Here is a 17,338-nt window from a genome sequence, read left to right as displayed (position 1 = left end):
AAAGCCGATGTTGCTAAATACGTAGGAGAATGTTTGACGTGTTCTAAGGTCAAAGCTGAGCATCAGAAACCATCAGGTCTACTTCAACAACCCGAAATCCCGGAATGGAAATGGGAAAACATTACCATGGATTTCATCACTAAATTGCCAAGGACTGCAAGTGGTTTTGATACTATTTGGGTAATAGTTGATCGTCTCACCAAATCAGCACACTTCCTACCAATAAGAGAAGATGACAAGATGGAGAAGTTAGCACGACTGTATTTGAAGGAAGTCGTCTCCAGACATGGAATACCAATCTCTATTATCTCTGATAGGGATGGCAGATTTATTTCAAGATTCTGGCAGACATTACAGCAAGCATTAGGAACTCGTCTAGACATGAGTACTGCCTATCATCCACAAACTGATGGGCAGAGCGAAAGGATGATACAAACGCTTGAAGACATGCTACGAGCATGTGTTATTGATTTCGGAAACAGTTGGGATCGACATCTACCGTTAGCAGAATTTTCCTACAACAACAGCTACCATTCAAGCATTGAGATGGCGCCGTTTGAAGCACTTTATGGTAGAAAGTGCAGGTCTCCGATTTGTTGGAGTGAAGTGGGGGATAGACAGATTACGGGTCCGGAGATTATACAAGAAACTACCGAGAAGATCATCCAAATTCAACAACGGTTGAAAACCGCCCAAAGTCGACAAAAGAGCTACGCTGACATTAAAAGAAAAGATATAGAATTTGAAATTGGAGAGATGGTCATGCTTAAAGTTGCACCTTGGAAAGGCGTTGTTCGATTTGGTAAACGAGGAAAATTAAATCCAAGGTATATTGGACCATTCAAGATTATTGATTGTGTCGGACCAGTAGCTTACCGACTAGAGTTACCTCAACAACTCGCGGCTGTACATAACACTTTCCACGTCTCGAATTTAAAGAAATGTTTTGCTAAAGAAGATCTCACTATTCCGTTAGATGAAATCCAAATCAACGAAAAACTTCAATTCATCGAAGAACCCGTCGAAATAATGGATCGTGAGGTTAAAAGACTTAAGCAAAACAAGATACCAATTGTTAAGGTTCGATGGAATGCTCGTAGAGGACCCGAGTTCACCTGGGAGCGTGAAGATCAGATGAAGAAGAAATACCCGCATCTATTTCCAGAAGATTCGTCAACACCTTCAACAGCTTAAAATTTCGGGACGAAATTTATTTAACGGGTAGGTACTGTAGTGACCCGAACTTTTCCATGTTTATATATATTAATTGAGATTGATATTTACATGATTAAATGTTTCCAACATGTTAAGCAATCAAACTTGTTAAGACTTGATTAATTGAAATATGTTTCATACAGACAATTGACCACCCAAGTTGACCGGTGATTCACGAACGTTAAAACTTGTAAAAACTATATGATGACATATATATGGATATATATATAGTTAACATGATACTATGATAAGTAAACATATCATTAAGTATATTAACAATGAACTACATATGTAAAAACAAGACTACTAACTTAATGATTTTTAAACGAGACATATATGTAACGATTATCGTTGTAAAGACATTTAATGTATATATATCATATTAAGAGATATTCATACATGATAATATCATGATAATATAATAATTTAAAATCTCATTTGATATTATAAACATTGGGTTAACAACATTTAACAAGATCGTTAACCTAAAGGTTTCAAAACAACACTTACATGTAACGACTAACGATGACTTAACGACTCAGTTGAAATGTATATACATGCAGTATTTTAATATGTATTTATACACTTTTTAAAGACTTCAATACACTTATCAAAATACTTCTACTTAACAAAAATGCTTACAATTACATCCTCGTTCAGTTTCATCAACAATTCTACTCGTATGCACCCGTATTCGTACTCGTACAATACACAGCTTTTAGATGTATGTACTATTGGTATATACACTCCAATGATCAGCTCTTAGCAGCCCATGTGAGTCACCTAACACATGTGGGAACCATCATTTGGCAACTAGCATGAAATATCTCATAAAATTACAAAAATATGAGTAATCATTCATGACTTATTTACATGAAAACAAAATTACATATCCTTTATATCTAATCCATACACCAACGACCAAAAACACCTACAAACACTTTCATTCTTCAATTTTCTTCATCTAATTGATCTCTCTCAAGTTCTATCTTCAAGTTCTAAGTGTTCTTCATAAATTCTACAAGTTCTAGTTACATAAAATCAAGAATACTTTCAAGTTTGCTAGCTCACTTCCAATCTTGTAAGGTGATCATCCAACCTCAAGAAATCTTTGTTTCTTACAGTAGGTTATCATTCTAATACAAGGTAATAATCATATTCAAACTTTGGTTCAATTTCTATAACTATAACAATCTTATTTCAAGTGATGATCTTATTTGAACTTGTTTTCGTGTCATGATTTTGCTTCAAGAACTTCGAGCCATCCAAGGATCCATTGAAGCTAGATCCATTTTTCTCTTTTCCAGTAGGTTTATCCAAGGAACTTAAGGTAGTAATGATGTTCATAACATCATTCGATTCATACATATAAAGCTATCTTATTCGAAGGTTTAAACTTGTAATCAATAGAACATAGTTTAGTTAATTCTAAACTTGTTCGCAAACAAAAGTTAATCCTTCTAACTTGACTTTTAAAATCAACTAAACACATGTTCTATATCTATATGATATGCTAACTTAATGATTTAAAACCTGGAAACACGAAAAACACCGTAAAACCGGATTTACGCCGTCGTAGTAACACCGCGGGCTGTTTTGGGTTAGTTAATTAAAAACTACGATAAACTTTGATTTAAAAGTTGTTATTCTGAGAAAATGATTTTTATTATGAACATGAAACTATATCCAAAAATTATGGTTAAACTCAAAGTGGAAGTATGTTTTCTAAAATGGTCATCTAGACGTCGTTCTTTCGACTGAAATGACTACCTTTACAAAAACGACTTGTAACTTATTTTTCCGACTATAAAACTATACTTTTTCTGTTTAGATTCATAAAATGGAGTTCAATATGAAACCATAGCAATTTGATTCACTCAAAACGGATTTAAAATGAAGAAGTTGGTACGTGAAAATTGGTAACAAATCTATTCCAACCATAACTTAATCAACTTGTATTGTATATTATGTAATCTTGAGATACCATAGACACGTATACAATGTTTCGACCTATCATGTCGACACATCTATATATATTTCGGAACAACCATAGACACTCTATATGTGAATGTTGGAGTTAGCTATACAGGGTTGAGGTTGATTCCAAAATATATATAGTTTGAGTTGTGATCAATACTGAGATACGTATACACTGGGTCGTGGATTGATTCAAGATAATATTTATCGATTTATTTCTGTACATCTAACTGTGGACAACTATTTGTAGGTTACTAACGAGGACAGCTGACTTAATAAACTTAAAACATCAAAATATATTAAAAGTGTTGTAAATATATTTTGAACATACTTTAATATATATGTATATATTGTTATAGGTTCGTGAATCAACCAGTGGCCAAGTCTTACTTCCCGACGAAGTAAAAATCTGTGAAAGTGAGTTATAGTCCCACTTTTAAAATCTAATATTTTTGGGATGAGAATACATGCAGGTTTTATAAATGATTTACAAAATAGACACAAGTACATGAAACTACATTCTATGGTTGAATTATCGAAATCGAATATGCCCCTTTTTATTAAGTCTGGTAATCTAAGAATTAGGGAACAGACACCCTAATTGACGCGAATCCTAAAGATAGATCTATTGGGCCTAACAAACCCCATCCAAAGTATCGGATGCTTTAGTACTTCGAAATTTATATCATATCCGAAGGGTGTCCCGGAATGATGGGGATATTCTTATATATGCATCTTGTTAATGTCGGTTACCAGGTGTTCACCATATGAATGATTTTTATCTCTATGTATGGGATGTGTATTGAAATATGAAATCTTGTGGTCTATTATTATGATTTGATATATATAGGTTAAACCTATAACTCACCAACATTTTTGTTGACGTTTTAATCATGTTTATTCTCAGGTGATTATTAAGAGCTTCTGCTGTCACATACTTAAATAAGGACGAGATTTGGAGTCCATGCTTGTATGATATTGTGTAAAAACTGCATTCAAGAAACTTATTTTGTTGTAACATATTTGTATTGTAAACCATTATGTAATGGTCGTATGTAAACAGGATATTTTAGATTATCATTATTTGATAATCTACGTAAAGCTTTTTAAAACCTTTATCTATGAAATAAAGGTTATGGTTTGTTTTAAAAATGAATGCAGTCTTTGAAAAATGTCTCATATAGAGGTCAAAACCTCGCAACGAAATCAATTAATATGGAACGTTTTTAATCAATAAGAACGGGACATTTCACTTCTCCACGTTAAGCAACAACGATGGACTACTAAGTTCGACAAACACGTAAGTGATGTTATGCGAGGTGTATAGGAAATAGTTATATTTTTATTACGAAATACTATTAAATACGATAAAATTTTACACAAGTTATTTATTTATTTATAGAGTGGATATGCCTAAACCTTGCTACAACACTATATGCAGTGTACCTAATCGTACAGTAGTGTAGTTCTTAGCGTTTTGGTCATTTGCGTCTTTAATTCGTTGAATCTGTCTTTTGTCTTCACCTTTTAATATTTAAACGAATATTACTTGTAAATAGAACAATTGCAACTAAAAGCTTGTATTTCTTGAGGGATAATGATATGAAATATATGTTTGTTTTTAGCATTGTCAAATATTCCCACACTTAAGCGTTGCTTGTCCCCAATCAATATAGAACTTGAATAAAAACATACTTGAATCACTTCTTTATTCTTCACACTTTGTACATCATTGATTTCTATACGGCGGTATGAACAATGATAGTAACATTTTGGTTTACAGTCCCACATGACTATAAAAATTTAGATCCTTTAGGAAATTGGATCTTTATGAAAACATTTGATCTTTTGAAAATTCAATCTAGCTTTTACCCTAGATAAGTTTTCCGGAATAACTCTTCACCGGTGTTTGCAAATTGTTTTTATGGGTTTTGTGGGTTTCAGATTTGAAAATTTTAGCTCAAAACTTATGGTTTTGTGTCACCCACTTGCTAATCTTGTATTAGGAAAGCAACACGTCCAGTTTACTTGCTCCGTATATTACCTTTTGGTAAACTACCGTCCGGTTGTAAAGGAAAGCGTTGAACAGGCAACTGTTAAGGCAATGTCCCGTGACATGCTTTTGATTATGGTCTATATCGTGTCGAATGCAATTACTATCCTTGGTAGGAACAATAGTAAAGATCACCCTATAGTTTTTCGGTCTGGCACAAGGTCCTGTCTTTGACCATGCTATGCTACCACCGTTCTTACGGTTGACACCCGATTTGGTTCAGGTGACCTAATGAATTCCAGGTGAATTCCTAGAATTTTACGTTCAATGGTAATGAACGCATTGAAAATAGGGTTTCAGAAAACAAATCGGTTTGTAATTTTGATCAAAATATTTTCTCGTTCAAGCTTGAGTTTAGATATCATTGAATTCTATGAGTTTGTAATTCTCAATCTTTAAGGTCAATCCCAAGGATTGAGTAATATCAGTCTTAAAAGCTGATTTTTAATTTTTAAGGAGATTATCCTTTCTGGGGATCTGATTCATTAGTCTTATAAGCTAATTTGCACGGTGCCCCCATTGTACGAGACAGATCCTCTCATGGTTAGGATAAGTCTGACCACTTGGCGACCCTGTTTGATGCTGAGGTCCGTGGATTTCCAGCTAATTTTCGAGAAAACTTTTCAAGATTTTTCGTAGACTCTACAACTGGTCTGGACGACAACTTCCTGATCTAAATCAAGAAGCGCGTGTCTTTTTCTCGAAAGACTTTACTTCCTTTTTAATTCCATTTATATTACAATAAACTGGGTAAAACAGATTAATATCGTCCAAAACAAAAGTATCTTCAATTATTTGTATAAAAATATGTGATATATGTTCTAAATAACTTGGTAAATTTTTTCCACACTTGCCTTTTATTTTTCTTTCTTTTCCTTTTTATTTTCCTCTATTCCATTTTAAATGAATTCAAGCATTTTGGGTTGTTTCTCAATTTATGTCCTTTCCGAGGTAACAATAATTTCGGTGTTAACACCTAGTTTTATCGTTCATAAATATGTATAAACATGATTTTGAATTCATTTATTTGAAGAAAAAAAATTTAAAATTTTTACTAGAATTGGGTAGTCAGTATATAAGACTAGGGCTGTTCTTTATTATCAGAGAGCACTAGATTCTAATACAACTACTGCGTTACTAGTATTTTTAATGGTAACCAAGTGTTTAAATTAAAATTTTAAAACCCGAAAGAATTTAACCCCTTCCCACACTTAAGATCTTGTAATGCCCTCATTTGCAAGAAATCAGTAACAATTTAAATTATTGAGGGTGATTAGCGTAAAAAGATGATTAAAATTTTACCAAAGTTTCCAAACATATTGTTGTATGCTTTGAATGATAAATGGTGCATCCAAATATGCATTAGTGTTAACAAAATAACAAATTAAAACAATTACAATAACATGTTTAATCCATATTAAACTTATACTCATTTTCATATTTTTATCAATTCTACACTTTTTCAAATAAGCATATATGAAAATGTTTACAAAGTTCATAAGTATTCAATTCAAATAACATGTCAAAATAATCATTACTAGCAATTAAACAAGTTTCAAATGATATTTATATCAAATTAATCAAGTTCATGAATTTTATACTTAAAAAGTCTACTTTAATTCTCAAAAATCATGTTTAGGATCAATGTTTGGATCATTTAGCTACCTAAACATGTTACACTACTTAATTTAGCAATAATTCATGACAAAAATCGGCCATAACCTGTTTATATCAAAAAGCCCCAAATTGCTCAAGAACACAAACCCTAGATTTCTAAAAATTTTGAAGTTTAAGGCTTCAAATCATGTTAAATAGCATCAATCTAGGTTATACATGCATAATATACTAACAATTTAACTCTAATTACACTAGAAATCATTAAAATTAAATTGGGTAAATTTTAGCTCAAGAACACTAAAATTCGAATTTAAAGAGTTTTAGGGGTGTAATCGTTACCTTCTTTGAAAAACTTCTGAACAAACGCATGATTAAAGCGGATTATAGCAAGAAAATTGGTGAATTTTGGTGAAAAAATGATGATTTTAGAGAGGAATTGGGAGGGTTTTCGGGTATATGTGTGTGTTGAAATGGGAAGACAGAAGCAGCGAGCTGCTCTTTTAGTTCCTGACCTGTTTTTTAGCTCCATGCGATCGCATGGATCCCCCTTGCAAATCCCATGCGATCGCATTGGGTCCATATATATATATATATATATATATATATATATATATATATATATATATATATATATATATATATATATATATATATATATATACATACATATATATATATATAAATATATATATATATATATATATACACACACATACATATATATACATATATATATATATATTTATAAAAACCTTCACTTAGTCCGTCCCTCGACAAAATTTTAAAATTTGTCATTTTAAAGCGATTGTTTTAAAAGCAAAGATTTTTGGGTTTTTTAAATGTTTTTGGCATACTTTAAATCAATAAGATTAAAAATAATGATAACAAAATTTCTCGTCCCTCCCTTGGGTTAAGCAATTTCGGTTCAACGACCTAGTCTTCAACTCACGACAAATTTTTAGAAATCACATTTAACTTAAATAAAGTACATTTTTATTTTTAAATTCACACCAAATTTAAAATGCATAAAATTAAAAATTCATATAAATATCATTAATATTTTTATACATTAATTTTAAAAACTTATATTGACAATATTAATTTTTAAAATATTTAAAAACTTAAATATATTGGTTTTAAAAATTTACAATAATAATTTAATATTAATTTAAAAATAAGGTAAAAATTAAAATTAAAAATCTTTTTGGTCTTTTATCTCACTTTAATCAATCAAATATTATCAAAAATATATGCCCCTCTTTTGGGTAAAGTAATTTCATCTATTTTACTTAGTTTTACTCCTGACGAATTTCTGAAATATTTTGAATTGATTGATTAAAGATATTTATACCTTATGAATAAACGGTAAATTTCGCAGTGATGTAATAAATTTTTGTATGATATCAATAATTTCAGTTTCGCATACGTAATTTTATTGAATATCAATTTAATACTTTATAGCGAACGATTCAGCGTTTATTATCAAAAGGTTAAAAGCAATAAAATAAAATAAAAATTGTACATACTTACCTATGAGAAAGAATTCTCAGAGACCTGCTTTAGTCGACTCATAGGAGAGTCGTGTGATTTGGTTCTCCATAGCTACGTAAGCGTAACCTCGATTCTTCAATAACTTTTCTTCTAAACATATGAACGGTCCTTCTCTGCATCGAGTAACAAATTCGGTATTTGAATATGTTTGATTGTTCGAACATTTACCTTCGTGTGACCATTTTCCGCATTTATGACATCTTTCAAGGTGTCTTGCTCTTCTTTTTGTTGCGGATTTTGATTTTCCTTTACCAAAATGTATCTTATGATGATTCTTCCTGAGTTCTTTCCTTACTTCGTCCATTTTGCCTCTTATGAATTATACCAGTTCACTCGGAAAGATGTTATTATTACATTTAGTAATCATAACGTGTAGTAGTAGACCATGGTTCAGATCAAAGGAATTCTTCATCTCGTAAAACCTAAAAAAATAAAAATTCAGAATGGAGGGAGACGACTAGTTCTTTAGGATCTGCTATGGAAAGACCATTCGGGTTCCATTTTCGATAACTACATGAAAACAGAAAATCTAACTCTAACAGAAATACATATTACCCTTAAAAGATTCGAACCTTCCCACACTTAATTAGCTGTGGTGTCGAAATTGTGATTAACTTCATGACTTCATCTTCAACTTCCATTGGACCATGTATGTAATGTTTAACTCTGTGGCCATTAACCTTAAATTCAATCTCATTTAAATTTATTAACTCTACTGTTCCGTATGGGAAAACTCTTTTCACTATGAATGGTCCAGATCATCTAGATTTCAATTTTCCAGAAAATAGCTTGAATCGTGAATTGAAAAGAAGAACTCTGTCTCCTTCCTTAAATTCTTTTGAACTTCTGATTCTTTTATCATGCCATTTCTTCATTCTTTCCTTATAGATTAACGAATTTTCATATGCATCATGTCTTAATTCTTCTAATTCGTTTAGTTGACTTAACCGTAGACGTCCAGCTTCATGCAAATCAAGATTACATGTCTTCGAAGCCCAAAATGCTTTGTGCTCAATTTCTACTGGAAGATGACATGCTTTTTCGTAAGCAAGTTTAAAAGGCGTGGTGCCAATTGGAGTTTTGTAGGCTGTTCTAAAAGCTCAGAGTGCATCCTTCAATTTTATGGACCATTCCTTCGGATTTGATCCTACGGTTTTCTCTAGAATACGTTTTAATGCTCGATTGGTATTTTCAACTTGTCCACTTGTTTGTGGATGATAAGAGGTTGAGATTTTATGAGTCACTCCATATCTTTTGAGAACTTTCTCAAGTTGATTATTACAAAAATGAGTACCCCGATCGTTTATTAAAGCTTTCGGTGTTCCAAACCTAGCAAAAAGACATTTTAAAAAGTTGACTATAACTCGTGCATCGTTAGTTGGGAGAGCTTGTGCTTCCGCCCATTTAGATACATAATCAATGGTAACGAGAATGTAGAGATTATTATGAGATTTTGGAAATGGACCCATAAAGTCAATACCCCAAACATCAAATACTTCACATACTTGAATGACATTTTGTGGCATTTCATCACGTTGACTTATTTTTCTGGCCCTTTGACAAGCATCACAGGATTTACAAAGAAGGTGTGCATCTTTGAAAATTGTAGGCCAATAGAATCCAGCGTCGTAAACTTTTCTTGCTGTAAGTTGAGGCCCATAATGCCCTCATGTTGGTCCTGTGTGACAATGGTTTAAGATTTGACTAGATTCATCTCCGAATACACATCGGCGTATTATTCCATCGGGACAACTTTTAAACAAATGTGGATCTTCCCATAAATAGTGTTTTATGTCACTAAAGAATTTCTTTCGTTTTTGGTACGACAACCCTTTTTCAAGGAATCCACATATTAAGTAGTTTGCATAGTCTGCAAATCATGGTATTTCATTATAATCGGTCTTCAAAAGATATTCATCAGGAAAGTTATCTTGTATAGCCGATTCATTTAGAACTTCTAATTCAGGATTTTTAAGACGAGAAAGATAATCAGCGGCGAGATTTTCTGCTCCCTTTTTGTCTCGGATTTCAATATCGAACTCTTGTAAGAGTAAGATCCAACGGATTAATCGTGGCTTGGCATCTTGTTTCAAAAATAGGCATCTAAGAGCAGAATGGTCGGTATAGACCACCGTTTTTGCTAGAACAAGATATGAACGAAATTTGTTAAAAGCAAAGACAATAGCAAGGAGTTCTTTTTCAGTAGTTGTGTAATTTGTTTGTACTCCTTGTAACGTCTTACTAGCGTAATAAGTAGGTTGAAATCGTTTTTCAATCCTTTGTCCTAAAACGGCTCCCATTGCAAAATCACTTGCATCGCACATGAGTTCAAATGGTAGATTCCAATTTGGAGTTATCATGATCGAAGCATTAGTGAGTTTTTCTTTAAGAATATTAAAAGATTTGATGCATTCATCTGAAAAGATGAATGGAGCATCCTTTTCTAGGAGTTTATTCATAGGAGTGGCAATTTTAGAAAAATCTTTTATGAAACGTCGGTAAAAACTGGCATGCCCTAAAAAACTCCTAACTCCTCTAACATTGGTGGGATGTGGAAGTTTAGCAATTACATCTACTTTAGCTCTATCCACTTCAATTCCTTCCTTTGAAATTTTATGACCAAGAACGATGCCTTCTTTAACCATGAAATGGCATTTCTCCCAATTAAGTACTAGATTTGATTGTCCGCATCTAATAAGCATTCGTTCAAGATTAACTAGACATGATTCAAAAGTATCACCGAAGACTGAAAAGTCATCCATGCATTCTTCTATCATGTCGTGAAAAATCGCCATCATGCACCTTTGAAAGGTTGCAGGGGCGTTGCAAAGTCCAAATGGCATGCATTTGTAAGCAAAAGTACCATAAGGGCACGTGAACGTGGTTTTCTCTTGATCCTCGGGTGCGATTGGAATTTGAAAATATCCGAAAATACCGTCAAGAAAACAATAGTAACTATTCTCAGCTAACCTTTCCAACATTTGATCAATGAAAGATAAGGGAAAGTGATCTTTTCTGGTGGTGTCATTTAATTTTCTATAATCAATACAAACACGCCATCCTGTTATAGTCCTAGTAGGAATAAGCTCATTTTTTCATTTGTGATGACAGTCATGCCACCCTTCTTAGGTACGCATTGAACTGGGCTTACCCATGGACTATCAGAGATTGGATAAATTAAACCTGCATCTAGCAGTTTATAATTTCTTTTTTAACAACATCTTGCATATTAGGATTTAGTCTTCGTTGGTGTTGCACATAGGTTTTATGACCTTCTTCCATAAGGATTTTATGTGTGCAATACGAAGGACTTATGCCTTTAATGTCATGAATCTTCCATGCAATAGCTGGTTTATGAGCTTTTAGCACATAAATGAGTTGAGATTTTTCATTTTCGATAAGAGAAGACGATATTATTACAGGCAATTCAGATTCACCATGTAAATAAGCGTATTCTAAATGGGTTGGAAGTGGCTTTAACTCTAATGTTGATGGTTCTTCTATCGATGATTTGTATCGATAACTGTCTTCCTCTTTTAGCATTTGAAGTTCTTCTGTTGTTAGTTCGTAATCATTAGCTATGAGTGCGGCTAACATTTCAGTTTCATCAATTGGTTCAGTTCCTTCTACTAAAGTACATTCTCCCGTTCCTTGTAATTCTGAAAATTCTTCTAACAATTTTGCATGTGAATCTATAGTTTGAATATAATAACATGTATCATCTGCAGATTGCGGTTGTTGCATGGCTCTATCCACAGAAAAGGTAACACTCTCGTCCTCTATACTTAGGGTCAGTTTCTTACCGAACACATCTATTATTGCTTTAGCCGTGTTTAAGAATGGTCTTCCTAATATGAGAGGAACTCGAAAATCTTCTTTCATGTCCAGAATAACAAAATCTACTGGAAATGCTAAAGTACCAACTTTAACTAGCATGTTTTTCATTATCCCTCTAGGATATTTTACTGATCAATCTGCTAGTTGTATGCTTATTCGTGTTGGTTTTAATTCTCCATGGTCTAGTTTAGCGTATAGTAAATACGGCATTAAATTTATACTAGCACCTAAGTCTACCAATGCTTCTATTGAACTAAGACTACCCAGAAAACATGGAATTGTGAAACTTCCTGGATCTGAGAGTTTTTCTGGTAGTTTATTCAATAGCACTGCAGAACAATTAGCATTCATTGTAACAGCCGAGAGTTCTTCCATTTTCTTTCTATTTGTGATTAGATCTTTCAAGAATTTGGCATACCTAGGCATTCCCGAAATTACATCAATGAAAGGAAAATTGACATTTATTTGTTTAAACATATCCAGAAATTTGGATTGCTCCACTTCAAGTCTTTCTTTTCTCATTTTACTTGGGTAAGGAAGTGGTGGTTGGTATGGTTTAACATAAGGTTTAGCTTTAACTGTGTTATCTTCATTAACCTTTTCAACTACCGGTTCTGTTTCCTTATCTTGCTCAGATTGTGTTTCTTGTGTAGTAGGAATAGAGTCATCAGAATTTACAGGTATTTCTGGTGGTTTAAGTGTAATACCACTTCTTGTGGTAATGGCTTTAGCTGTTTCATTCCGGGGGTTAGCATTTGTATCGCTAGGTAGACTCCCCGGTTTTCTTTCACCTATCAACCTTGCTAGGTTACTTACTTCTTGTTCTGGATTTTGAATAGAAGCTTGTTGATTTCTAAATGCTTGAGCATTTTGTTCATTGGTTTGTTTCCGAGATGTGAAAAATTAAGTTTGAGATTCAACTAGCTTTGACATCATATTTTCGAAATTTGGCTTTTTATCATCGGTTTGTGGTGGTTTATTTGGAAAAATAGGTCTTTGCTGATTGTAAGTATTATTGGATACTTGTTGATTGCTAGGACCTTGTTGGTTGTTGTATGGAACATTTCGGTTATAATTCTGATTTTGATTGTAGTTTGGTCTTGGCGGTTGATAATTATTCTGATAATTATTTTCAGGCCTTTGGCTTATATATGAAACATTCTCTCTTTGTTCCATTGTTTGTTCAATACTGAGACAATCTTTTGTCAAATGTGATCCCCCACACTGTTCACAACTAATTCGTATTGCGTGAATATCTTTAGTCATCTTTTCCATTCGTCTCTTGAAAGCATCTAACTTTGCGGAAATGGAATCAAAGTCATGGCTAGAATAGGCTCTAGCTGCTTTAGATGATCTAACGATATCTTTTTATTGATGCCACTCATGTGAGTGGGAAGCAGTGTTATCAATAATTTTGTAAGCTTCAGTTGCGGTTTTCTTCATGATAGAACCACCAGCTGCTATGCCGATGTCTTTTCGTGTAGTAATGTCGCATCCTTGGTAGAATATTTGTACTATTTGATAAGTGTCTAAACCATGTTGAGGACATCCTCTCAACAATTTTCCAAATCTTGTCCATGCCTCACGGCTTTAGATGCCAGAAAGAATTGTTTAAGAAAATTTTCAACTAAGACATCCCATGTATCAATCGCCTCTTCAGGTAACGATTCTAACCAATCTTTGGCTTCTCCCTTTAAAGTCCATGGAAATAACATGAGATAGATCTGTTCATCCTCCACTTCTCGAATTTTAAATAGAGTACAGATCCTATTAAAGGTTCGAAGATGTTCGTTTGGATCTTCCTTCGGTGCACCACTAAATTGGCATTGATTAGTTACCATGTGTAGGATTTGTCCTTTGATTTCATAATCTGGTGCGTTAATGTCTGGTTGAGTAATTGCATGACCTTGGCCAGTGCGTTTAGCCCTCATTCGGTCTTCCATACTTAGGGGTTCTAGATTTTCCATGATTGAATTTGTTGAATCTGAATCACTAGAGAATTCTGACTTAATGGTTTCTTACTCGACAATCTCTGGATGAGTGATTTGTGGTTCAGGAGGAATGATTAGTGATTCAGGATCTCTGAATTGTCCCTGAATATCCTCCGGATTCTCAATTGTGAGGTCGGGTTCAAAAAATGAATTATCGAAAATTTGAATTGGAGTACTTGGTCGACTAGATGACGATTCTAAAGAAAAATCAACGGCGACAATGTTGGCTAGATGTCTTGATCGAGTTACAGGTGGTGAACGTATGAAAGGTGGTGAACGTTTTACTCGGTGCATTCACAGAATATCCTATAAGTTATAAAAAATTATATAAGTTATCAAATTAATAGACTTTTCTGATTTTGCCCACGTTTCGAATAGCCAATGGATGCAGCAGGTAGCCAGGACCCTTTAAATCGGAAGCCCACAACGCGCCATTAACAAATACAACTATTACTACGAACCAGAAAATTTTGGATGTCTATCAATTTAACCACTTAAAATAATTTTTTCGTCAAAATTTAAAGAAAATAAAGAAAATTCTATGTCCTAAAAACTAGAGCGTCGAGAAATAAGAAAGAAAAAGAGTGCGTCGAAAAACGTCGAAAAATAAAAGGTCGAAAAATAATAATAAGAAAGTAAAGCGTCGAAACTCAAAAGTCTAAAAACTAAATATTAAAAGTTGCGTCTAAAAGTATTAAAGCTTAAAAGGAATTCTATATCCAAAACGGCAATAACTTAAAAAGTACTAAAATCTTAAAACGGCGTCGCAAAATTCTAAAGCACCTAAATCTTAGTCTAAAGAAAAAGCACTTAAGGGATTTTACGGCAAAGCCTAAAAATCTAGAAATATAAAATAAACTACGGCAAAATACTATATCTTAAAACTAGTTACGAACGATAAATATACAAAATTACGCTTGAACGATTAAAATGATACGAAATATAAAAATAAAACTTAAAGTTATAAAAATATTATTTTTATATAAAGTATTTTATAAATATATTAGTTTTATAAATTAATAAAACTAAATAAAACTTAATATTACAAATTAAAAAATAAAACTAAAACTAATATTAAAAACTAATTAAATAATTAAAACCTAATTAGGGTTAATTAATAATAATAATTAATAATACTCCGTAACCCTAATTCGACAGACTGATGTTTCACACCTGTCACCTCACTCCATGCGATCGCATGGAGTGTAGGTTGTTATGCCATGCGGTTGCATGGCCCATAATTCCAGATCAGATTTCGGGCTGTTACCAGTTCGACCCAACTTTAATTTATTTATTTATTTATTTTTTTTATTTTTAATTAAAATAAAATTTAAATAAAACTTATATATATATATATATATATATATATATATATATATATATATATATATATATATATATATATATATATATATTTAAAAAATATTACTTATTAGTTTTTATAACTTAAAAATAAAATTTTTAATTTAAATACTTAAAAATATAGAAATATATTTTTCTTTTTTATGTTTTTATATATATATATTTTTAAACTTATATATTTTTACAAAAATAGCTTAAAAACTAATTTTTTTTTTATATATAGCGTTCGCTTTCGGGTCCCCGGCAGCGGCGCCAAAAATACTTGATGTTATGCGAGGTGTATACGAAATAGTTATATTTTTATTACGAAATACTATTAAATACGATAAAATTTTACACAAGTTATTTATTTATTTATAGAGTGGATATACCTAAACCTTGCTACAACACTATAGGCAGTGTACCTAATCGTACAGTAGTGTAGTTCTTAGTAAGTCCGGTTCGTTTTGCAAGGAGCTAGCCAAGTTTAACGCTATATTTATTTTAAACTATATTTGTATAAATATATATATATATATATATATATATAAGTAATATTATTATTATTATAAAAGGGGGGTTTTACCGTTTAATGACCGGTTTATCGATTTTAAAACTTTAGTCACAATTAAAACCTAATGTAAAATATTAAAAATAAATACAACTTAATTTAAAGCGTAAATTAAATGACGATAAATAAAAGTACGATAATTAAAAATGCGATAAATAAAATGACGGTAAATAAAATTGCGATAATTAAAAGTATGATAATTAAAAATGCGATAAGATATAAAATAAAGGAATTATGCTTATTTAAACTTCCGTAATCATGATGTTCGACGCGCTGATTTTAATTTATTACCATGGGTTAATTGTCCTTTGTCCTGGATTATTTGATATGTCCATCTGGTTTTTGTCCATAACAGTCCGTCAGTCATAAATATAAAGTACGAGTGTCCTCGTCAAATTATCCTTATACCCGAAGTCAAATATTCCAACTAATTGGGGACTTAAACTGTAATAAGGTTTTAATACATTGTTAATGATTACACCAGGTTATCGACTGTGTGCAATCTAAGGTTTTAATACTTTATTAACAATTACACCAAGTGTCCTTGTATGCAATCCACCCCTGTTTTAATGAGTCCATTGATTAATAATCCATCCCGTGTCCAATTAAATGAACGATTATTAGTACTTATAAATATCCCGCCCATCGTGTCCGATTGAGTGTATGTGGTTATTTATAGGTACGTCCAATTGTAAATCTTTATATTAAATTAACGAACTATCATTCAGTTAAACAAATATAAAGCCCATTAATAGCCCATAGTCCAATTTCCACAAGTGTCGGTCTTTTGTCCAAACCCCAATTATGGTACAAAGCCCAATTACCCCGTGTTAATATTTTTTCCAACATCATGATTACTTCGGCTTAAATAAGCATAATAATAACTTAGCTACGGGACATTAATTTAAAAAGGTTGAACATAACTTACAATAAGTATTAATCGCGTAGTGTTACACGGACAGAATTTCGACTTACAAACTTACAACATTCGCTACCATAACCTTATTATTATTAAACTTAAATTAAAATTATAATTAAAATATAAATATATATTTGAGAGATAGAGAGTAGATGGATATATATTGTGTACATAATTCGCTGAAAACTCGTCCAATTTATAGACCTGGCCACACTGTTACAGCCATGCGATCGCATGGAAATTGCTCTTCCAGGCCATGCGATCGC

Source organism: Rutidosis leptorrhynchoides, chromosome 9, assembly GCF_046630445.1.
Source record: "Rutidosis leptorrhynchoides isolate AG116_Rl617_1_P2 chromosome 9, CSIRO_AGI_Rlap_v1, whole genome shotgun sequence".
NCBI classification, from domain to species: Eukaryota; Viridiplantae; Streptophyta; class Magnoliopsida; order Asterales; family Asteraceae; genus Rutidosis; species Rutidosis leptorrhynchoides.
The sequence above is the reverse complement of the archived record's forward strand: the minus strand, read 5'-3'. Positions refer to the sequence as shown.